At 39.6% G+C, this 25583-nt stretch overlaps 1 long non-coding RNA gene across 2 annotated transcripts; it reads left to right on the forward strand.

Moving 5' to 3' along the window:
* Nucleotides 1–4302: 4302 nt before the first annotated feature.
* On the forward strand, nucleotides 4303–20499 carry LOC120570367. Of its 2 annotated transcripts, none has more exons than XR_005641051.1 (3): nucleotides 4303–4335; nucleotides 7578–7656; nucleotides 12107–12241. It is a non-coding gene; the product is annotated as an uncharacterized LOC120570367 (long non-coding RNA). The 2 variants fall into 2 exon arrangements; XR_005641050.1 differs by lacking the exon at nucleotides 12107–12241 and adding an exon at nucleotides 20148–20499 and having other exon boundaries at nucleotides 4314–4335.
* Nucleotides 20500–25583: the final 5084 nt, after the last annotated feature.

A 25583-nucleotide genomic window follows, 5' to 3' on the forward strand; every position in this document is an offset into this window, starting at 1 on the left:
TTTGTACCTCCATTTGTGTTTTTGTGCCTTTCGCTGTATGCTTTAGCAAGTTTAATACTGAGGAGCTAAGCCAAGTCAGAATCCCCACATTGAAAACAGTCTTAGTTCCACTTCTCAGCAGACTGAACTTCAGCTGCTCTCGCTGGTCAAATACGTCTTAGCACAGGATTTAACACAAACAATGAGAGAAATCATTAAATGTGGAGCAGTACGACTGCATGAACGTGAAATTGTGTAAACTTTTTTTTAAATTGAAATGCACCATGATGTGATAAACTGTAGTTTGTCACCTCCGCTCCTTTTGAAACTGCTGCCTTGGGCTCCTAGAAACATCGTACAACGATTCATAAGCGGACAAACTATTCTAGGGTTTGATGCTCCTAAAAACTGTACAGTCAATCAGTAAATCAAATGGCGGTTTAACTTACAACACTTCACACAACAATGCAATGGCAATGGTTATGGTTTTACCCTAGCAGGCGTTGTAATTGCTGTGATTACATTATACTCTGGTGATTAGGATCAACCTAAATATCCACATTTGCTACTGGACTACAAAGTACAGAGGGAATTAATGTCTGGAATTTGGCAAATTCTAAAGTCATCATGTAATATCAATCATATGTCAACACATACGATATAAATAAATTTGATTTATTTGACAGGGACCATGCATATTTATGAACATAGTTGTATAAAAACACCATGTAAATATGCCAGTATTAGTTAAAATAACTACTTTCCATCTGCAGTCCCTAGGCAGGTAACATAAGACTAACAAAGACAACCAGCAGTCATACAGCGCTCATTCACTACATTACATTAAAAGGTAGACATAGTAGTGACATAGACAAAACAAAAATGCATGATGCATGATACATGACAAAGACATTATTCTTCCACCTCTATACTGCATTCGATTTACCAGTTAAAGTGTATGATTAAAGAAATGTGTGACTGTTAAAAATGAGTGCATCTCTGGTTTTCTAGAAGCCACTGTTTTAAATGAGTTTTAAAGGTGTTGAATGTAGGACACTCTCTTATTATGAGGGGCAAACTATTCCAGAGTTTACCTCCTATTATTGACAATATGTTTTGTCCAAAAGTGGTGCGTCTAAATGGTATCACACAGTCCCCTTTTACAGAGGCCCGTGTACTTCCTCCGCTTTCAAGTCTCCGGATGAAGTCACGCAGCGGAGGGGGGGCAAGATCATATAACACTTTATATATCAAACAAGCATACCTAAAATGTTTAAAATTTTCAAAACTTAAAAATTTATATAGTAATTTAGAACTCCTCTAAGCATATTTTTTTGTATTTAAATGGAATTCAATGTAGCACTGGAAATCAACACATCAATCAGCAGCTTAGCAGCTTGGTGCACTAAGTGCACCAGGCTGCACATAGTTGCCGTTTATTGCCTATGTAGTTGAGTCCCACCCTCCTCTGATATAAAAACATAGCTGCTCCTGGGAACAAGTTTGTGCAAGCAGAGCTCACTGTGTACAATTTCAAACAGTGGAGAATCAGAGTAAACAATTGGCTGATGAAGAGAGTCAAACATTTAGCTGGTCATGATATTTTCCACAAAAGGTGGTGGATCAAAGAGCCAAAACAGCAATTATCCTTAGACTAATGTTTGACAGATAGTACATGTAGCTGGAAAGACCACTCAAATGGGATGTTTGTGTTGTTTCTGTAAGTAAGTAACTAAGTCAAAAAAGCACTCGAGAAGTCAATACACAGGCTCTGTTGCTGTGCGTTTTGTATCAACTTAAAGAAGGTATTCTTATTTTTTGCACTTATTCCTCATCAGTTTGGAAGGTGTATCCTGTGGATTCCCTGTATCACAATATAATGTAGACCTTTGTTCTGTGCTTTTTTTCATTTCCCTCTAATTGGATAAATGTTTTCTTGGCCTGTAAAGCACACTGAGACATTGTATGTGCTACAGCTTGATTGAAGACGTCTGAATCATTATATCCACCTATTATTTCATATATGGCATAATAATTAAGTGAAATGAAATGGCAGTTCAGTCTGGTTGTATCAGGCCTTGTGATAATGAGCTATCAATTATGGTGTTGTTCTACTTTACATACAGTTTGTGTGGCATAATGCTGCTTATCCTCTATTCCCAGGTTTAGAATCTGTGTCCAGGTCCAATTTAACTAGAAATCAGAAATGAAACCTCTGTAGAGTAATTTATATAATAACCTAGTTGATGCATAATGACATTTTGCTATCTTACTATAGTATGTCTTGGTGTCTATGCAATAATTGTTGTGTTCTAGGAACATAATCGTTGCTGTTGCTGATGAGTGTAAAAAAGAACTCATGAGTGACTGACAACCAGTTGGAAAAAATAGACATTTCAGTAATTAATCACAAAGGACATTTGATGTGTTTTTTTTTTTTTTTTGCAAGAGGGCAATGAATCTATTACAGTTTACTGCTCTTGTGCAGAGTGAAATCAACTCCCTTCTGATTAGCCAATGGAGACTTCTGCCCATCATTCAGACAAGCGATGTATTTGCAGTCATGGACCAGAAACCACCACACATCAGCTGCATCTACAATTGTTGGAAAACCAAGAGGGTGCCAAAGTCTTAGCCTGCCCTCAGGTTAAAAAAATACTCAAATTGCTTACTTCTACTTGAATGGTGAAGTTTTTAACTATGGACTAGCACACATCAAGCAGTGATGCAGTGCAAAAATGATAAAAAAAAAAAAATGGCACGACACACCAGAAGATGACAGCTGCCATATTAGCTTTGTCAATAATATGTTTCAATGGACTTCTTACCCCGGAGGGAAAAAAAAGTTAACTTCATATACTTGTCTACTTTTGATAAATAATAATAAATCCAATCCAATATTCTAGCCCTGCAGAAATGTGATGTAAGAGCATACAGTACAGGTGAAAACCAGCTTTGCTATTTGACAGCCTCACCATGATATCCAGGCTGCCTGAGTTTTGAAGTACTTTTTATATCCACATCCACCTCTGTGGGTTACTGCTGGGCCCAACCTCAGCCCTTTCTCTGCCCAACTCCCATTTTCTCCCTACATAAAACGAAATTATTGATGACTTTGCATTGACTTTGACTGAGTCGAAATTGTTGGTGATTTTGACATTCATGTTGACAACTCCCAGGAAAGCAGCTCTAAAGAACTGTGTTCTGGATAACTATGGACTGACTCAGCGTGTGACAGAGCCAATGAGGGGCACACTTTGGACACAGGTGGAGAAAAACAAATCTCCAGGTGTACAGATCTTGTTTGCTACGGTTTACAGGCGGACATTCCCTCCCGTGTCAGTAGCCTCTGAACGGCTATGCACTTCTAAGTCTGCAACGGATTTGCCTCCTGCTTCACACACACAATTCTGACAATTATACAAGCCGTCAGTACCTTCATATCAGCTATTGGTTCTGTATTGCATTCACTTAAAACCAATTAGCATGACACCATTTGATCCGATCAACTATGAAACCTTGGAAGACATTGTGCAACATCCAAAATCCTACAGGCTTTTTCAAAATGTTTTCAATTGCATGGCATCATATCCTCAGCAAATAGCCAACAAGTCTCTACTGTCATTTCCACAGGCCCAGAAGACTAGGCTACTCTTAAAAGATTGGTTCTGTATTTGACTTTATTGAATGTATAGATGCCCCTTTTGTGCTATCTTAAACAAAAAAATTAAATAAAATTTTAAAATTTAAAATTTTATTTTATACATCATGAACAACTTTCACAACTACTAAGAATTTGCATTTAAAAAAAAAAAATACTTTTGATTAGTTTGATTAAATGTTATGTTTGAATATTGTTTTTGTTATTGACAAAAAAAAACAACAACATACAAAACTCTCGTTGGGGAAAGGATATACATGCGTATACAATACAAATGTTGTCTATGTACAAGAAATAATTACCTGAGCAAAAGAAACAACAAAGAACAAAACAAAAAGGGGGAGCTACTTAAAAAAAAACACAAGTCAAAAGCAAAAAGGCTAGAGAAAGTAAAATTAACATTTAGAGCGGCTCACAAGGGGTCAACCCTATATACTGTCTATGGATCAAACACACTTCTTGGCTAGGTCAGAGAATGTCTAATAAGGGGAGAACTTCCACTCTCGGGAAAATTCCGGGTTGGTACAATGGGGCTAATAGGGAGTGAGATAGGGAGTGAACAGGCTCTCCATGCTCTGGCTAGGTGAAGTTTGTAAATTGCTCCTTAGGCGCCTTAATGTGACGTCCCGTTTTTCTGACTTATGTGCACTGATCGCGTGCAGCAGGAGGAATCATCCCACCCGAATAAAGGAAAAGTAAGTGTTGTCAAACGACGACTTGTGAGTTGTTTTTCCAGAGTTGGGTGTTGAGAAAGCCTCTGTGACTGCATATAAAATCAATGGAAACATTCCCAGCGTAAAATAAAAAAAAGACGATTTTGATGTTAGCGTCAGGGAGAGAGACAATTGTAGCTAAATGTTGAATGCTAGCAACCACATACAAACACATAGCTAATGATATAAATACGGGTATACTTATTAAACGGCACGGTCTCTTTAACTAAAAATTTGACCAAAAACATTTGTCTGCAGCAGTTGTGATTTAACTAGTTAGTAAAAAGTAAAAAATAACTTCAAAGAGGAAAAAAAAAAACTCTAATTAGCTTAGGCTACTGTTATTCGGTGTTGTTAAACAGGTAACATGTCATAGCGTAAACACAGGTGTAATTGGCATCATTACTAATTGGCTCACTGGCTAACGGGGACTAATGTTATTAGTTACACCTGTGCTTTTTTTTTTTTGCTGAGACAAATTATGCTCCCATGAAAAAGGCAGATGAATCATTTTGAAATGTATTGTAGGCTATAGCTTTGTGGTTTGTGCCTTACTAAATAGGTTTTAACCTGCTAATTTTGAGAGAAGCAGAGCATTTGGTGGAAAAAGGTAAATAAAAGTGAAATGTTATATAGCATCCTGCTAACTAGCATGTCAGCAGTTATGATAAGTCAGTTTTTTTGAAAATTACAAACATTTTATGGGGGAGAACCTCCAGTCCCTATACTCATAGCTATTCTACTCAGTCATTAACTTACTCTTATGTAGGCTACATGATAAAAGCGAATAAAAAATTCAACCAACTATTGAACTTCATGTAGTGTGGTGTAGACCCCAATCCACAGAAAGTGTAGAAAAACATGGGGTTATAGTCACACAGATGTTTATGAGTAACCACTGACAGTTGCTGGAGAGCAGAAGGGCAAAGCGGCCATGCAGCTAAGCGGAGCCTTGATAATGTGGGGCTGGAAAGCTTCTTGATTTATGCAGTGGGGTAGATGGTCCAAATGTATCCTCCTGCAATATTTATTAGACATGCACACCATCACTCTGCATTCTGAATGCAATCGTGGTAGGTGGACAGAGCTCTATGCATTGCATTGCATAATGCAGGGCTGTCACATACCCATAATGGAGGATGGCAGTGTGATTATTTGCATCGTTTCCATAAGATCATAATTTTGCACATTCTGTACATCTAAGATTAAAGCGTCTGAGGAACACTCTGTCCTGGGGGGTGTTTGCTTCTGCTGTGCTGGCAGCATCTGTCAGACAGCTACTGCATTAAAATAGACTTATGTATATTGATGTCTTGTCAAAGTATAGTTATGTTCACTAACACATCAGCTTCCTTTCCTCTGAGTGAGCTGGTTACTCAACTAGAATGGACCACACATTGTGCAGTCAGAATATGTTCTTTGCTATTGCCTAATGCCTACCAGTACTGTGTTATTACTTACTGTATTTTGTTTAATATCCCATTATGTTCGAAAAAGGGTTTTTAACTACTTGCCTTATTGAATCAAACCAGAACTATCTGTGACTGTAAAAGTCTTTCAATGGTCCGACTTCTGGAATAGAAAGAAACCTCCAGATGAGGTTTGGTTTGCTCCAAACTAGAGCAGGCAAGTGTAATTGACACTATCCAAAACTTGCCAACATTAAGCTCAGGCTGAAGTTAATTTCCCAACATTGTCTGCTGAAACAGACTCAAATACACATTAACTAGTTAGTAATAGTTAGTCCTGCGGTAGCTGTGTGTAGTAGTTAAGTCCAACCATTGTACATTTTACATGACTGCACAAACTGAGCTTTGCTGATAAACCAATATTACAACTAGAGATGCACCAATTGACCGGCCGGTGACCAGAATTGGCCGATTTTCACGTGATCGGCAATGACCGGCGACCGGCAGGTCAGTCTGACATATGCGGATTTTATGCCGGTCAAATGCACTCGGGCGCAGCATGATTAACATTGTACAACATCAGCGCACCGCCGCTCAATCACCTCTTCTAAAGTCGTAATTATACACGGCTCTGCAGAGCAGTCTGCTCTACTGATCTCAGCCGCTCTCTCTCTCTCTCTCTCTCTCTCTCTCTCTCTCTCTCTCTCTCTCTCTCTCCCCTCTGAGGCTGAATAACTGGAACTCCGCACTCACGCGGGTCCCGTGAAATATCACAGCTACAGTTTATCGGAAAATAGCGTTGGGCCCAGAGGGAAAAAATGGCATTTTAAAAGTAGCCTACATTTACGGTAGCTAGCTAACGGTAGACTACGGAGAGAGTGTGATATTTTTACGTCCGTTTCGGAGTGTGTACAAAAACCTGTCTATCAGCAGTGATTGTAGAGTGCATGTCGGAGAACACCGCGAGCAGGTACGTACTAGGCAGAAAAGGGAGAAAGGAAAAAAAAAAAAGAGTCTGCCGCTGTCCGGAGCGACAGAGGGAAAATATTTTAGTCGGAACCGAAATGAGGAACTGAAATTTGGGTTCTGATCCGGTCCAAATACTACCCTTTGCGTAGGAACCAGTTCCATAGTGGAACCGGGTTTTGGTACCCAACCCTAACGGTCCCTCTGCCTCTGATGCCCCGCTGCAAGAAATGCTGTATTAAAAAAAAAAGAAATAAAAAAAAAAAAAAAGAAAGAGAGATGCTGTATTAACGTTACTGTTTAAAACCTTTTCCAGGTTAGTGGGGATGCATACCGCTCAAAACCAACATTAAAAATGCAGTAATCTTCCTCCAGCGTTTAGTTTGTTGCTAAACTGTGTGTAAAATGAGCGGTGACGTTTATGTTTTCAGGTAACGAAATGGTTCTTCCATAACATTGCACTTTAGATGTGTGTAAATTTCCCACACCAGGAGTAATTTATATGGTTCTATTTTTTAGCGATCTATTTTTCTATTCTAGCGATCTATTTTTTATCTATTTAAAAAATCTGTTCTATGTAAAATGTTCTATTAAAGAAAAAATAGAAAATAAATATTTGTGTGTGCTGTAAAGTGGTTAGAAAATATGAAATCGAAATCGGCTAAAATCGGTATCGGCAGGTCAAACGCAATGAAAAATCGGGAATCGGCCTAGACAGTTGTAATCGGTGCATTTCTAATTACAACAATATTTCCTACTGAACTCTGTTGAGATTGCTTTAAAAAAAAAGTATACTATAAATGTATACAATAAATTAGATTACCTTGATTTTTTTTTTTTTTTTAACAGATCTCTAGAGGCTCACCATCCAGTTAAGTTCTACACCAATTGCTCAGTGTGGCTGAGGCAAAGGCCAGTGCAATTACAGGTAGGAACAACATTTCATTTTTTATTGATGTGAACACCTGTTTCCTAAACTGGGACTCCTGTTCAGCATTACTCTAGTCAAAGATGACGTTGAAGGGTGCATTTCCCTGTCTCCAGTAGAGGGCACTGTGGGTGTTTATTAAGGCCAGACATGTCTTGTGTGTCTGTGTGTGACACCACACACACACACAATGATTACAGTGTTTGAGCAAAGCTATTGTATTTGGTTGACTTTATGGCACTCTGTAAATAAGATGCAGGGTGGCATTAGAGGCTGTTCCCCCTTTACTTACTTCTAAGTTCTAGCATTCCCTGTGTACCTGTAAGGTCAGCAAAACGCACAAAATTAAAATAAATCACAGTTCTTATTGATCTAACAAACCTTTGCAGCAGATTAGAAGGTTGGGATCCCACTGCTAGATGCAGATGCATGCCCAAGCCTAAAATCAGTTGTTTGTTTAGTGTAATATTCATGAGGACATTTAGTTTTACCACTGGGATGTTGATTCGGACATGTAAACTTAAATATCTCATCATGACTCATGCTACTGGCTTTTCTAAGAAACTATGCAGTGTTGTGCCATTCAAGCTCATAGCAAACATTTGTTTAAAAATTTCTTTACAAAATTTTAATTTATAGTATAAGTCTACATACTGTGATGAAAATGAGAATTGATACATCAGAGAAAAAGAATGATTTGAAATCTTGCAGGTGAGTCTACACTCTACTAGCACTTTCTTCATCCAGCCTTTTTACTTTCAGCATCGTACCACCCGTTACTCTTCTCCTATTGCACATGAACACACACACACAACACACACACACACACACACACACACACACACACACACACACACACACACACACACACACACACACACACACACACACTTTTTAATTATTGGTGTCCTCTCCAGTATCTTCAGCTGTCATTTCCTGTGTATATAATCTTACCGTGATTATAGAAATAGTTTTGCTCTCTAAATGAAATGCTGTTGCCGAGCCCTGTTGGTTTATAAAAAACAAAACAAACGTGTCATTCGGATGGGGACAGTCATGCAGAATCTGTTACGCTCTTGGCTGTACAAAACATTGTGTATAAAACACTCAAAATTCTCAGCAGGCAGCAATAAGACATTCTGTTTACTTGGCACGTTCATCTAAATGAAATGGGGTTTATCTATATGAGACGTAAACTGACATTGCCGTTAATTGTCCTCTTTGCTGCAGTTAAGTCTTGATAGAAAAATATTTGTTCACAAATTGGTTTACTCTGCATCTTTACCAGAGACTGTAAACTGGGAATCAGATAATTGACATCATGTTGGCTGTATTATCTTGCCTCATATTACGAAGATGACATTAATCTGTAGTTGTTTTTACATTAGGGCAGCCTCGCACACAGGTTCCTTAATTTTTTTAAAAGATGCCCTTACTTTGTTTATTGAACTCTCAAAGGAGAATCACAATGGCAAATTTACAAGAATACATAATCTGTAAGATCTGTGTGCTGATAACTGTGTTGATTCACCACAATGAAAAAAGATACTGTGTGACACATGGTCTTGCGAGCTGCTCTTTCACCTGCTTTCAGTGAGCTTCACCAGGAAAGCTTTCCCCTCTCTATTCCCCTCACAAGTGCCCCCACCAATGCAGTAGGCAAACACAGAACATAAGCCATGGCTGGATTCCCAACCGTGAACACGACCAGTCACACCTACCACAACCAGGATATAAACTCTTGATGGTGGGTGCCCCCTCCACCAAATCTTTTTGACTTGTAGAGATTCACTTTTAAAGGTCTCAATGTCAGAGAAATTCTTAGAAATTCTGTTATCTTTTTTCATTTTTTAAAGCTATGTACTGGCAGCATGGTAATTACTCATGATCTTAAATTGGTATCTTCTTTTTCTTTTTAACTGAACAGTAAACATGGCGCAATTGTCATAAAGTGTAAAGACAGGGCATGGTAACATTCAGCAGTGCTAGAAAACAGATTACAACCACAGTAATTGTGATAAACTGCGGTTCAGTCTACCAGCCAGTCAGCCCTCAGGTCACTCATGCCTTTACCTTAAAACATTTTCAGTTAAATTCCTTACCAACACATTGTGCAGGTGACTGTTAATGGCAGCCTCACTTGTAGAGTGTGACATTATTTCACAAGACAAAAAGGACTTTGGGAGTGAATTCATTGAAAATCATCAGTGAAATCATATTGGTTTTCCTCCTGAAAACTCTTTATTTCCTAAAATCATTCAATTTGATCTAGTCTGATCTGATTTAGAGAGTGACTCTGGGCAATCCACCACAGGTTATATGGCCATTGTAGTCAGGTATGGGATAAAATAACCCTAGGACTTTACAGTTAAAATATAGTAGTTAACTTCATACTTTACTTGAAAGATGTAGACAGAAACAAGTGGGGACAAAATTCTCAGGGTCCAGATCCAAAACTGACTAAAAATGTCACAGGACCTCCTCTGAGGAATGCAACTCAGTGAGCGTTTAAGACTGTTTTAACAATAGCAGTATGGGTCACATCACATCAAACTCAATTTAGGACCAAAGGCTTTTTTTGATCACAAAAACACTGCACTTTGCCAACAGAAATTCAATTAGTACAGTACTTTGATAAACACTGCAAGTCCTTGAAACATTGATTTGTGTGTGTGTGTGTGTGTGTGTGTGTGTGTGTGCGCGGCGTGTGTGTGTGTGTGTGTGTGTGTGTGTGTGTGCGCGCGTGCGCACATCTTGAATTTTTTGCAGCACTATTATGAAGGCAGTGGGTTATAAGCAGTGAGGTGAAAGTGTGGCACTCCAGATTCCTCTGGGAGCCATTACTGGCATCGCTGATGCAGGAAATAGATTCAATGTAGAAAATAATACCCTTGAATAATTAATTAGATGAGTTTTAAATCAACAGCAAACACACTGACTGCACAAAGGGAGCAGGTAAAATAAATTCCAACTGTTCTTTAAGAATAGTGTTAGATGCTTGTGAAACGTAGACAATCAATAAAAAGATGACGGTATGTGGTTAAGCTTAATGGTACACTTTTAAAGTCTTTAATTCATGTTCCCTACTGCATTTGCTTCACAGTAAAGGCCATAGCTATTCACCAAAATAAGCTCATTGTGCATTTAGAGGTTCAACACTGTTAAGTTTTGAGTTACAGGAAATAAGCAGGTTAAACATAAAATTAAAGCTTAAAATAGTATATCTTTCTAAAAACTAAAATGCACATTTCTCTTGCCTTTTCCTCCTTTGTCTTTTTCCATTCAGTGAAAGAAAGTAGCTTATTTTAGTTATGCTAATATTTTGAATCTCTGATTCAGTACAACTATTTATTTTTTTGTATCATCATTTGAGCAACGTCTTTGTTATCACTTCCTCTGTTTCACAAACCGTAACATAACATGCATTATTAAGTTAGCTGGCTATGCTAAACCTAACTTTGATCCCAGAAAAATGCAGGTTATCCGCTGTCTCTGGAAGTCCTACATTTTTCAATTTAGATGAATCACATTAAACAGCCAAATGTTTAAAGCGCCCATATTATGCTCATTTTCAGGTTCATAACTGTATTTTAAGGTTGTACCAGAATAGGTTTACATGGTTTAATTTTCAAAAAACACCATATTTTTGTTGTACTGCACAGCTCTCTCTCACTGCTGCAGATCCTCTTTTCACCTGGTTTCTGTTTTAGCTACAGAGTGAGACCTCTTTTCATCTTCTTCTTCTGTACTATCTTTGATTGCACTCGCACATGCTCAGTAGTTCAGATGTAGATCATGTCAGCTAGCTAACTCTAGAGACAGTAAAAGAGAGCCTGTTTCTCCAACTTTGGTCAGTTACAAGGCAGGATTAGCTGGGAGACTTCTAAATGAGGGCACACATGTAAGTAGTTCTTTTGTAGATTATGGTGAACTTGTGTGTGTTGTAGCAGTGCTTTGCTATTGAGAACGACGTAGCATGCTAGCGTTAGCATTAGCGTTAGCATGCTAATGCTCAAGTTTGTATGTGTGTGGAAGCACTAGAAGTGATTTTTTCATAATATGGGCACTTCAAATGAATTGCCAATCTCATGTACAGTATCAGACAGACAGACAAGAGGATTGCATTTAAAGAGATACTTTGCAAATATTTAACCAACTTTGTATCATAATAATGTTGGTAACTACGTTAATTACGTCATTTTACCAGTGCTCAGATCTCCCTAATTGCAGGCTAGCAGAAAAACTTCCAAGTGACGCGTTTGACAGAAAACGTTAAAAACAAACAAAAATAAACTTAGCACAAAAAGTAAGGAAATTTGTGTTTGGTAGATTATCTGTGGTAACAATGCTTTTTGGCTAAAAATCTTATACTGTTGGAAAGCCTGTTTAGTTCCCTTTCAAATGGTGCCCCATTTGTAAGGAACATGCATTTGTTTGGGGTTTATCGGAGGCTACCTCTAGAATGTGGGAGTGGAGAGGATGGAATGACCTGCCAGCAGTCCTGACCTCAACCCCATTGAACACCCATTGATCAGCTTGGGCATGCTGTTCGTGCCAGAGTGACCAACACATCCACGTTGGCTGACTTGTGACAAATGCTTGTTGAAGAATGGGATGCCATCCCACAGCAGTGTGTGACCAGGCTGGTGACCAGCATGAGGAGGAGGTGCCAGGCTGTTGTGGCTGTGTATGGTTCTTCCACACGCTACTTAGGCTCCTGTTTGTGAAATAAATAAATTGGTAAATTGGCAATATGTCTTGTTTCTTCAAACTTCAATCATCCAATCCAAACGAGTCAATGGCAGAATAAGCTGTTTGGCATTGGCAGAGAAGATTGGGCAAATTTTTCATGGGCGCAACCCACATACTCAGCACTGCTGCTCATCCCACAAATGCATGTTCCTTACAAATGGGGCACCATTTGAAAGGGAACTAAACAGGCTTTCCAACGGTATAAGATTTATTGCCAAAAAGCATTGTTACCATGGATAAATAATCTTCCAAACACAAATTTCCTTACTTTTTGTGCTAAGTTTAGTTTATATTTTAACATCACATACCCTGCAACTAGTCAGTAAGGCTGTCCAAAAATGTACAAATAAAATCCACTTATTTAAGCAATGAAGTATTTTTTCCCACTCATCATAGCTTCATCACTTCTGTTGAGTAGTAAGGAAACCTCAACATTTTTTTAATTATTTTTTTTAAAGATAATTTGTTGGGCTTTTCTGCCTTTTTAATTTTTGACAGGTCAGCTAGGTGAGAAAGGGGGAAGAGAGAGGGGGAAGAACTGCAGGAAATCGTCACATGTCGGATTCGAACCCTGGACCTCTGCATCAAAGCATAAACCTCTCAGTATATGTGCGCCTGTTCTACCACTGACCAACCCGACCACAAAACGCTCAACATTTAATCAAGTGCTGTTAGATTTATTATTATACACCTATTGAGTATGTTGAATACATATGTTTTAGATTTTACTACCCAGATAAAATGAAACTGGACATATGGTCAGTCTTTGTTTGATAGAACACTGAAAGACTTTGAAGGTCAAACAGAATTAGTCAATCCCCTCCGGAGATTTTGATGCTTTACTACTTCTCTTTGTTCATCTGAGTAATTTTTGCAATACCAGGTCTCAGTGCTTAGGGACAGGGAGGTTCACTGGGGTTGGGGATTGAATGAAGAAAACAACTGGACTGAATGACTGATTCTTTTCTAACCAGCAGCTTGAGAAACCGTTGTAATCTTTGTTGAATATTGAATAGCGAGCAAGTGATGGTACGTATATTAATGACTTATGAGAATAGTCAGTTTGACAGTATTCTGAGGCAGTCACATCTACTTACACAGTAGTAATTTAGTGCTTTATATATACTATATGAATGTGATTGATGACAGTGATGATGTGACATTTACAATAAACAATACAAAGAAAATTGAATACATGTTATTCCAAAATATACCATGGCATATAGACCGAATCACCGTGGCGACGCGCTAACACAAAAATCCCTTCCGGATAGACAAATGGCAAATTTGTTTATTTCTTTTGTCATTGTCAACTGTCCCTGTAACATTTAAAGATATAGAGTTAAACACAGAGGTCCGACCTATTTGATGTTACTGCTGTGCTTATTTTTTGTACTGTGTTGCTTTGCTAGCGTCTTTGATAAACCAAATCTAGTGTTACGAACAGCGACATCTCACTGCTGGTCGGACTGATGACAAGTTTGGGTGGCGTCATTTTCTTTAGTCTGTGGCCCAACAGGTAAATTAGTTCTCCAACCTAATGTTAGTGAAAGTGTTGACATATGAAAGCATCAAACATGCATTTTAGATGAATGAGATGAACGTATATCCAGTTCCTCGTCCGTTTTCTCAGCGCTGTTAAACTGAATGTATGGGACTCAATCAATCAATCAATCAATCAATCAATCAATCAATCAATCAATCAATCAATCAACATTTATTTGTATAGCGCTTTACAACAACCAGCATGTATCCAAAGTGTTTCACATCAAGAACTAAGAATAGAACAACATATCTTGCAATAAGAAGAATGAAAGAAAACAGGAAAATCATAAAAGGTTACATAGAAACAGGAAGAGGAAATTGTCACACCACTACTGAGTATTATAAGCCATTCTATACAGGTAGGTTTTGAGTTTAGACCTGAAAAGAGCAACATCTGTAGTTGTCGTTTGTACCTTGACCTTGGGACTTCTAAAACCAGTTGGTTGGAAGACCGCAAAGACCGGCTGTGCTCACGCAGGGTTAAAATCTTGGATAAGTACTCTGGGGCCAGGCCATTAAGGGCCTTTTAAAAACAAACAATAAGATCTTAAAATCTATTCTAAAACGCACAGGGAGCCAATGTAGGGTGTAAAGAACGGGAGTGATATGTGCACGTCTAGATGTATTTGTTAAAAACCGAGCAGCAGCATTTTGCACAAGTTGAAGGCGTGAGATGGAGGTTTGATTCAAACCAACATAGAGAGCATTACAGTAATCCAACCTTGAACTAATAAAAGCATGGATTGCCTTTTCTAGATCATGCCTGTTAAGGAATGGCTTAACTTTAGCTAGGAGACGGAGCTGGAAAAGCTCATTCTCACAACATTGCTGATTTGCTTGTCAAATTTCATGTTTCATTCAAAAGTAACCCCCAAATTTCTGACAGCTGGCTTAAAGTATGAAGCCAGTGCTCCAAACCTACGATGGGACGTGTTTGTCGTACTGAAGTACTGAAGATGATACACTCCGTTTTATCTTCGTTCAAGTTAAGAAAGTTTTGTGACAGCCACAACTTAATATCATTAATACAATTAAGCAGGGAGTGTAGTGCGACACTGTCATTCGGTTTCATAGGCAAATAAATTTGCAAATCATCTGCATAACAGTGAAAAGACAGGTTGTGCTTTCCTATAATAGCCCCTAACGGCAACATATATAAAGAAAACAGGATTGGGCCATTGAAGTGCCGAGCCTCGGATTCCTACACACTGATCAAGGCGAGAGAGGAAGACTGCATGGTCTAATGTATCAAATGCCGCTGTGAGGTCCAATAGCACTAAAACAGTAGGATTCCCGGCATCTACAGACAGGGCAATATCGTTGTGCACTCTAAGCAGTGCAGACTCAGTGCTATGACGTGATCTGAAACTAGACTGAAATTTTTCAAGCACAGAGTTCATTTGCAAAAAGGCTTGTAACTGTATAAAAACAACTTTTTCCAAAACCTTTGACAAAAAAGGCAGATGAGAGACTGGTCTAAAATTGGACAACACTGTAGGGTCAAGATGAGGCTTCTTAAGTAGGGGCCTGACCACAGCATGTTTAAAGGCAGCTGGGACAGAACCTAAACTAAGACAAGAATTAAAAAAAGTGAGTAGACTCGGCCTAATGGGGTTATTAAAAACCTCCTTCACTATCCTGGTGGGGACAATGTCTAATGGTCTCAAGGGTTTTCTACCCAGAAATGATTGTAAACAAACATTGTGATTGGGTCTACACAAGTACAATCTGTCCACACAAATACATTAGTTTTTGTATTGTAGAGCTATTCTTTTCCGGCGTTGGCTTGTGATATAATTATGGTTTGGTGTAGTCTAGTGCAGATGCTACTACAGTGTCGGTCTTGTAGTCTTTAGACACCTCTCCATATATAGCCTACTGTAATGAACTCTCAAGACTCTCAAGAGTCTGCTACCTTTTTTAGAGGAGCTCAAAACCGCTTGCGTTAGAATGTATAAGTTAGGATCTTGACCAGGGATGTCACAATACCAAAAATCTACTAGTCGGTACCGATACCACCAAAAGTACACAATACTGAAAGTCGATATCACGATGTGTAAAAAATAAATAGTAAAAAAAAGTCATTGATACCAATACCAGTGAAATTTCATGATTCTTGATCTCCAATTTGATACCACGATAAAAAACTAAAATAAAATCCCATGTCCCCCTCTATTATAACGTGTATTTTAGGATAACAAGATGTCACTGTTTTGTCAGTGTCTTTCTCTCAACTTTCTGTTACTGTTTTGGTGTGGAGTGGAGGGGGCAAGGCGAGCAAGATTTACATGTAATTCTGGACCCACAGTCCGCTGCTTTGAAGCCTGGCATCACCACACAGCCAGCGTACAGTAACATCTTCCACGAGTTCACCTGGAACTCCCAGACAGCAAGCATGTTTAGTTGGTCTGTTTCTCTCTGCCGTTGTTGTTTTTCACATGGGCTGGTCAAAATTAACTAAACCAACGTTATAGAGGTCCGCTAATGTTAGCTAATGTCCGCTATCAGAGCTAACGTTGGGCTGTAAAAGACAACAGCTGAGAGAAACAGATTTACTTTCTGTTTGGGAGTTCCAGGTGAAGTTGTGAAAGCCGTTGCTGTAGGTGTACGGTAAAGCCAGAGGCTGACTGCGGTCGGGTCAAGCCGTCAGTGAGCAACGTGCATGGACATGAGGCGCTCTGTTTTTCTCAAGGGGGTAAGCCTCTCTGCACAACCCGTAGCATTCCTTTGACTGCCATTCATTTTGACGTCACTTTGACAGTGAATAACTTTACATCTGAAGCGTTTTAAGACTTTATTTGTCCATTGTTTATTTCTAAAGAAACACAACAATAGAGCTCAACAGTCCCACCCCTCCTCTGAGAGACCTTGGGTTCCAGAAGTAAATTTCCCATTCATTTCTCCCATTGACGTCTGGAAAAAGCCGTACATAGAGTTTTAGACCATGCCTTAGGCTAACCAGATTGTACGTGACTCTTAAGCATGCAACGTACCATTTCGAGTGAAAAAACAAACAGAAAATCCAAAAAAGTCAAAGGTACAAGACTGTGTACATATAGTCATATCATCCCATAAACCACCACGCACCACTGAATAAAGGAAGCTACGTTAGTTTAGCTAACAGCTTATTTGGCTAACCGCTAGCTGAGACAGCATGTAATAACTTTAAAAGACCCTCAAAATAAAACCTGAAAATAACCGCTAAAATATATAACGGCTGTTACATCAGCTGTAGCCTGCTTTCCCCAGTGTCTAGTTTGAGTTAACGTTATTATATGGTGCTTTTCCATTACATGGTACCTGCTCTACTCGCCTCGACTCTACTCGCCTTTTTTGGTTTTCCATTACGAAAAAAAGTCCCTGGTACCTGCTAACAGGTACTTTTTTTAGTATCACCTCAGTCGAGGTTCCAAGCGAGCTGAGGCGATACTAAACGGTGACGTGAAAACCTGCAGACTACAGATTGGTTGGAAAGAATAATCACTGATCATTGCGTCATCATTGCTAGCGACAGACGGGGGTGTTCTGAACAAACCCAGCATTTTTAAATAGTTTAGCCAGCTCTGTTTTTTTTGCTGCGTCCAGCTTCTTTTGAAACAAAGTTTTTCTCGGTCCTGCGGAGGCTCCACGCAGAGCTTTCTCCGTAGCATACAAGTGGCCTGATGTTTACTTCTGTGTGTGTGTGTGTGTGTGTGTGTGTGTGTGTGTGTGTGTGTGTGTGTGTGTGTGTGTGTGTGTGTGTGTGTGTGTGTGTGTGTGTGTGTGTGTGTGTGTGTGTGTGTGTGTGTGTGTGTGTGTGTGTGAGATAAAGCGAGGGATCAGTGAGAGAGTGACGGCGATTAGCTCTGGAGCGAGTAGTGACTCTAGAGTCATATATGTGAGAGAAACAAAGTGTCTCCCCTGTTCTTTCTGACCACGGTGGGAAATCTGGAGCAGGAAAAGTTAAACCTCTCCGTGATTTCATGTTGTTTATGGAGAAGGAGAACCAGGAAATAAGTCGGGGGGAAATGCAACGCTACCAAGCCACGCCCACGGCAGTCGCTATGACGTCCAGCCACGCTGAGGCGGTACTAAAATCTGCAATGGAAAGCGGACGCACAGTGCGTCGAGTTGAGGCGAGTAGAGTCGAGGCGAGTCGAGCAGGTACCATTCAATGGAAAAACGCCATTAGACCGAATCAAGCTGTCAGCTAGTGGTTAGCCGAATTAGCTGTTAGTTAAACTAACGTTAGCTTCCCAGCGGAGGCTAACGGCAGAAGCGTGGAACATATCGTGATTCGTGCAGTGTCGTAAATCCTTGTGATGGATCGTGCAGGCAGCTCCCCCTCCTCACCAGCATGAGTTCCACCAATCAGAGGCATCACTGTGGGATTGTTCAGGATTGTGGGTAATGAAGTACTTATCCATGACATCGCGAATAAAGGACGTTTATCTCAAAACAAGGTTGGTGCCCCATGATTTTTGGCGTCTATATGAGCATATAGAATCGCTTAGTCACGTCGGCATGCTGGTTTTAAGTCTATCATCGACGGTTACCATTTTATGGCTTATACTCCAATTTTCAATGGAGAAATTGCATTGTATTTTTACTTCCGGAACCTGCTCTGGGCGGGACTGTTGAGCTCTATGTATAAAAGGCTCCATTACCTTGTATCTCACGTTATGGCTCCGTAGTAGACGATTGTGTCATAACCACGCGACTTACTGTAGCATAGTAGAGGAATTACCGTATAGCACAGGAGAAGCTCGCAGGCAGTTTTGACTTACATTAGCTGTTTAAGTTTAATTACTAATGTTAACTAGCATTTTAGTTAGCAATAATTAGCCTGTGCATATGTCATCTCCTTACATATACCTACGCTCTCCGTCTCTGCAAGATTCGTAATGATTGAGATTTCTCTTGGCACAGCTACCAGATGACTTACAACTTTCAGACAGGTTGCTCACGTCACATCTACGTCTTCAAGCTCAGTCGGAGGCTGCTCAGTAACGTTCAGCCCTCACCGGAAAAGTGCTTCTGACATCATTCAGTGGTCTCCGTCCAGAGCAACGGGATCCGTTGGTCCATTTCTTTAACGGTTTCTTCTTCTTCTCCGGCATTTAGCGGCAAACTAGAACACGTAGGCATATACGTCAGGTCTGGAAGGATTGCATCCCTTGTACCTACGGTACTGTAGAAAAACGAGTACCGTCACATTTTCAGAATTTTGGTACCAAAGGACCGGTTCTCGTGACATCCCTAATCCTGACTGGCCAAGGAGTAGGACGTTTTCCTCCAGCATGTAATTCACAAATATTGGCAGATATACTATCGATACCTGGTGATGGAGATAGGAACTCATCGTTCCATGGCTTTCAACCCTCATCCCTAATTTACAATTTTCTACAGTGTTTCCTCACCAAGACATCTATCAAAGTATTGCGATTCTAGAAGTATTGCGATTTGATAGTATTGTGATTTTCTTTTTCTTCTTTTACAAAATCAAAAGTTTTATACTACAGTTCTAGAGACAACATATCATGAGACATTTCTAAAAACAAATTGTTGTCTAAAAAGAATGCACATCAGTACGCAGTCAGTCAGTCTAATTTGTAAAGAAGCACACAATGTTTTTTCTGCTTTGGTTATGTTTTGCTGGAAACGCATATGATGTAGTTGCCGTCAGCAGTACCGTATAAACAGAAAATATTTAGGTGAATCATTGGTAAAAAATAAATAAAAATAAAAATCGATTCTAGGAAAAATAATCACTTTAAAAAAAAAGAATTTCCCCACCCCTAATAGGCAATTGAAGTCAAGAATGTTATGATTACACTATAATGCTATTAAACTTCCACAACTAATACAATTTTGACAAACTTGGTACCAGGGCTACACGATTTGGAGAAAAAGTCAAAATATTGTGATATAATCGTATGAGTCTACTTGCTTGATTATTGAACAATAAATAAGAAAAATGCTAATTCTTATTAAAATAATACATTTTGTATTCCCTTCTAAACAATGACATTTAAGATGGGTGTTATATAATGACTAGTGATTTAAGTTACAAAATATAAATTGTACAACCTCTTCTTGTAGTCTGCATGTTTTGAAATCCTCTACACTTCTGATACTCACCATACGTGACCAACCCAGTCTCACGCCAGGTCGTGAAATAGTCACGTTATTTTGATTTATTGATTTGTGTACAGGTCACGATTTTCGAACCTGCTCTGGGGGACGCAACAACGGGGAAAGGACGGACCGCCACATGTGGGACGCGATCCCCGGGCGCAGAAACTGGGAAACGAAATGCCACACGCCTGCCACAACAACGGGACGGGCCGCCACTTTCGGGACGCGAACCCTGGGCGCAGAAACGGGGAAATGAAACGCCACAACAACGGGACAGTTCTGGTTAGGAAAAGAAGAACGGGGAAAGCAACCGTCATAAGTGGGACACGCCAACAACAGCGGGACGTTTGTGGTTAGGAAGAGAATAACGAGGAAAGGAACTGCAACACGCGGGACGTGATCCCCGGTCTCCGGGGTGAAAGTCCTGTGTTGTTTGACCCAACCACCACCCCGACCAACCTCCCTGCGCGGACTTTTGCCTTATCAATACTACTTGCTACCGTCATCGTTCTGTGATCACGAAATATGCTTCCCATTGAAATACATTGCTTTAAAATTCGTAATCGCCACAGAAAAAAATAACATTATCGTGTCCTGTCCACGACTTATTAGATTCAATAACGTGACCATATCACAAACTGCCATGAGACCGGGCTGTAGGCTACGTGACACACGCGCTACTGGTCATGTCTTTTGTGGACGTTGTTACAAGGGTAACACATCCACGGGGAAGCGTAATTCAGAGGGAAGCTTCAACGTATAGATTCAAACACAGAGCTATAAATCAGGCATTAGTGAGTGAAAATGGCAGGTGCTGATGATTGACGTCAGTGTCTGAGTGGTGAGACGGTGAGCGGTGTCGGACTTAGCGTAGTGGCTGTGTAAGGGAAAAGTGAGGAAAAAGAGACCGCTAAGATGATGGAAAGTAAATTAACAGTAAACGATAGAACAACAACCTTCATAAGACACGGTGGCTTCATCTGTTAATACTGTTGGTAAAGTGAAGGTTGTTACAATGTGGAGACCGCAGTGCACACAGACGAGTGTCACGCACACAGCACATCTTTTTGTTAACTTAATTTGCAAGAATTTTGCGGTTATGTAATTGCACAGAGTGACATCGCGATTGCGATTAGATTAGTAATGCAGCCCTACTTGGTACACATGCCAAATTCACATTGGCTGTTTTTTGTAAATCAGTTTTTTTCTCAGGGGCTTGTTAATTTGTTTATTTTGATACATATTGAGATGGGCTTGACATATACCTTGTAATTAATGTTTTAGTTAAACAGTAATAAACATGTCTGAGTGAATACACATTAGACCTGTTTGAATGAATTCTGAAAGTCGAATATAATTTGAATAGTAAAAAAATCAATACTTTTTGAATGCTGAAATTACTAATCGAATGTGATTTATTTATTTTTTTAATAAATAATTTGACTAACGTGTGTGACTAATGTCACGTCTGATGAACAATAAGTTACGGGAGTGAGAAACAAGACATTGTGAGCTAATGTTACGTACCGAGTACCATTACAGGGGGGAGTGACAGGCTGCGGCTGGAAATCAGAAGGATGAGAAATAGTTTTAACATGACCTTTAAAATCGACATCTAAAATGCTTATGTTATCAATAGTTGGCTGGTTCTGGCTTCCTAACTGCGTCGCGAGTTATAAGAGCTTAGCTGGGTGCTTCATGAAGACAGCTCGCTAAAGTTAATGTTAACAGCCCTACAGCTGTCAGAGTTAGCTTCGACTTCATATTACCTTCTAACAGCTGTATTCTCAGTAACGTGACAATCTACAAGAAACAGGTTGCTTATAAATCACTACAATAGTAGTGGCAGCAACGTTTGCCTTAGTTATCAATTCTGTTAGCATAATTTCGTAACATGATTTCCTTGTGCTAACTGTGCAAGGTTAGCCTTTACAACGGAGTTGCTTCAATACACTTGCAGGGCTCGACTTTAAGGCTTGTCCGCTTGTCCGGGACAAGTGGATTTTTTTGTAGGGCAAGTGGAAGAGAAATTTACTTGCCCCCCTGGACAAGTTAAAACTCAAATAAAACAAAATAAAATGCCATGTTACTTCACATTATGTGCCACTCATTATGTCTATGTTACCGATTTGAAACCAATGCATTTTTTTCTCTACAATCCGGGGCAGTGGACCGCTAATGTTAGACCCAGCGGCAGTGGGATAGCGGACCTCTAACGTTAGACCCAGCGGCAGTGGATCAGTGGACTGTTAACGTCAGACGGACCACTAGCTAGCTGTTCAGCTCATTCTCTGTATGCGATGCATCATAAAAGCACGGCGGAACCAGCAAGCCAACCAGCCGGTTTTAGTTAGCTAATGTTAGCTTGCTAACTCCGCCTTCAAGGTCCCATGGCATGAAAATTTCACTTTATGAGGTTTTTTAACATTAATATGAGTTCCCCCAGCCTGCCTATGGTCCCCAATTGGCTTGAAATGGTGATAGGTGTAAACCGAGCCCTGGGTATCCTACTCTGCCTTTGAGAAAATGAAAGCTCAGATGAGTTACCGCCCCTTTCTCTGCTTTGCCCGCCCAGAGAATTTGGCCCACCCATGGGAGAGAGACATCATGGCTTTCAAACGAGAAAAGTTTGCCCCGCCCTCTCTCCTCCTCAATAGCTAGAGACACAAAAATGGCACATACTAAGGAAAGCTCATTGTGGGACTGGCTCTAGTGGCTGTAATTCTGCACCAAGGCTGAATTTCCGGAAAGAGACTTCAGCTACAGTATTAGGGGACCACTAAGGTCTATATAAAAGCATCCAAAGAGCACCATGTCATGGGACCTTTAACGTTACCCCGTCGCCACATCGTTCACAGAAAACGATCCGGATAAAGCTGCCCAGCTAACAATTTTTGGTTCCCAGAACGTTCTGTGTTAGTGGGGTGTCACTCGTGGCAATAGCAGTGTGCTTTGTGTGGATGAAGCATGAAGTTAATTTGACTCATTTAGCGGCTGGCTCTCTGCCTCGTAGCGTTACTACTCCACTGCTTGTTTTTCCGTCAGTTATTGTAAAACCTCAGCTCCGCGGCTTGCCGGATTAAATATCAGGTAATAATCAACTGTAAAGTAGCTACACCTTTTGAAGGATCCCTTGGTAAGTCAGCCTCTGCCGGGTAGAAAGTGAAATTGTAAAAAAACGTTAACACCAACATTTAGTATATATATATATATATATATATATATATATATAGTGTAAATTCAAGTCACCACTACCTCTGGTGATACACTGCACACCTGCGTGAAACGTATTACTTTGTATTATGGAGTTTGGAGATCCTTTTTTCTTGTTGAATGGAACTATAGCCCAATACAACAAATGAATAAGTGCATTGAACAAATTAATGACTGGATGTGCCAGAACTTTCTTAAATTAAATGAAGAAAAAACTGAGGTGGTTGTTTTTGGAGCTAATGAGGAACGATTAAAAGTCAGCGCTCAGCTTCAAACGACAATGTTAAAAACAACAGACAAAGCCAGAAATCTTGGTGTAGTCATGGACTCAGACCTGAATTTTAAAAGCCACATTAAGACAATTACAAAATCAGCCTATTATCACCTTAAAAATATATCAAGGGTTAAAGGACTTATGTCTCAGCAGGATTTGGAAAAACTTGTCCATGCTTTTGTCTTCAGTAGACTTGACTTCTGTAACGGTGTCCTTACAGGTCTCCCTAAAAAATAAATCGGACAACTGCAGCTGATTCAGAACGCTGCTGCCTGAGTCCTCACTAAAACCAGGAAAGTGGATCACATCACTCCAGTACTGAAGTCTCTACACTGGCTTCCAGTGCCTCAAAGAATTGATTTCAAAATACTTTTGCTGGTTTATAAATCACTAAACGGGTTAGGGCCAAAATACATTTCTGATCTGCTACTACACTATGAGCCACCCAGACCTCTCAGGTTGTCTGGGACAGGTCTACTTGTTGTCCCCAGAGTAAGAACTAAACAGGGGGAAGCAGCGTTCAGTTTTTATGCTCCACATATCTGGAAAAAACTCCCAGAAAACTGCAGGTCCGCTTCAACTCTCAGTTCTTTTAAATCAAGGCTGAAGACCTATCTTTTTGATCTTGCCTTTCTTTAAATAACCTTTTTTATCTGCTTTTAAAAGTTTAACTGTTTTAATGTTTTACCTAACAGTACCTAATATTGCCTAACAGGGCTTAATAGTACCTAGAACAGTGCCTAACAGTGCATAGCAGTGCCTACCTAACAGTGCTTAAACTGCACTGTAAATTTTATTCTTGTCTTTTATGTTTTTAAATTGTTTTAAATTGTTTTCTGAATGCTCTTTCATGTTTTATGTAAAGCACTTTGAATTGCCCTGTTGCTGAAATGTGCTATATAAATAAAGCTGCCTTGCCTTGCCTATTGTTGGGACACGTTTGTTTCTACTGTTTCAACTGAATTTTATTAATGTTGATAGTGTTTCGATGCTTTCAACAGTTTGTTCAAATTCTGCATTAGCAAAACACACAACAAAATTATAAAATGATAAATCTTTAACGGGACAAGTGACTTTTGTGCATGGACAAGTGAAACGTAAATGTACTTGTCCAAAGGACAAGTGCCTCAAAAAGTTAATGTTATTTGAATATTAAAAAAATAAAATTTGAATGGTATTATAGAGGAAGACTGACAGCTCTAATATACATTACAGTGGATGTAGCTAAATACTGTTTACTTACTTTACTAATTTGCCATAGTGACATTTCAGTGGCAGTGTGGAAATACTATTCACATAGCCCCATAGGATACCTTAATTAAGACAATAAGTGCCAAAGGTAATTTGACCCCTAATAAAATGCCTCTATGGGGGCTTGTGGTGGCGTTGGGACTGTTCAGAGAGGTCAAACATTAAATGAGATCTAATCATTTGATGTTTGACACAATGTGAAAAACACTAGAACGAAAACCCTTGTAAAGTTTTGCCTGCTTTTGGTAAGTTCTAATGCATCCTACGAATAAATGTGCCGTTATAGTCATAGTGGAGATTACCCAGTTTTCCATACAGCAAGTCAGTACGGCTGCATACAGATGGTGGTGCAGTTTAATGAGGGAGGGACCTCTGTATCATGGATATATGAGTCCCCCACTCACAAAGCACAAGAAATAACTAAAGCTGACAGATTTAAAGATGCAGTGGGTAGAATGCAGAAAAACTAACTCAAAAATAAAGTGCCTACCGCGGCTTTAACTGATAAGATCTGAATACAAATCTGGAGGTAGCAATTTTGGAAAAAGACCAAGGAAACAGGAAAGTCATTGCCAACATTACTACCTATTAAACCACCATTTTGTCATCCAAAATAAGCCATAGATGTGGGTTGTAGGAAATACTATTGTATTTGTATTCATCATCTTTTGCGCTTCCAGTAACTTGTAGGTTTCAATAAAGTCTTTACCATAAAAGTACATAGAAAGCAAATTCATGAATGTATTTTCAAATAATTTTAACCTCCTTAAATGGT

Source organism: Perca fluviatilis, chromosome 12 (assembly GCF_010015445.1).
Source record: "Perca fluviatilis chromosome 12, GENO_Pfluv_1.0, whole genome shotgun sequence".
Taxonomy (NCBI): domain Eukaryota; kingdom Metazoa; phylum Chordata; class Actinopteri; order Perciformes; family Percidae; genus Perca; species Perca fluviatilis.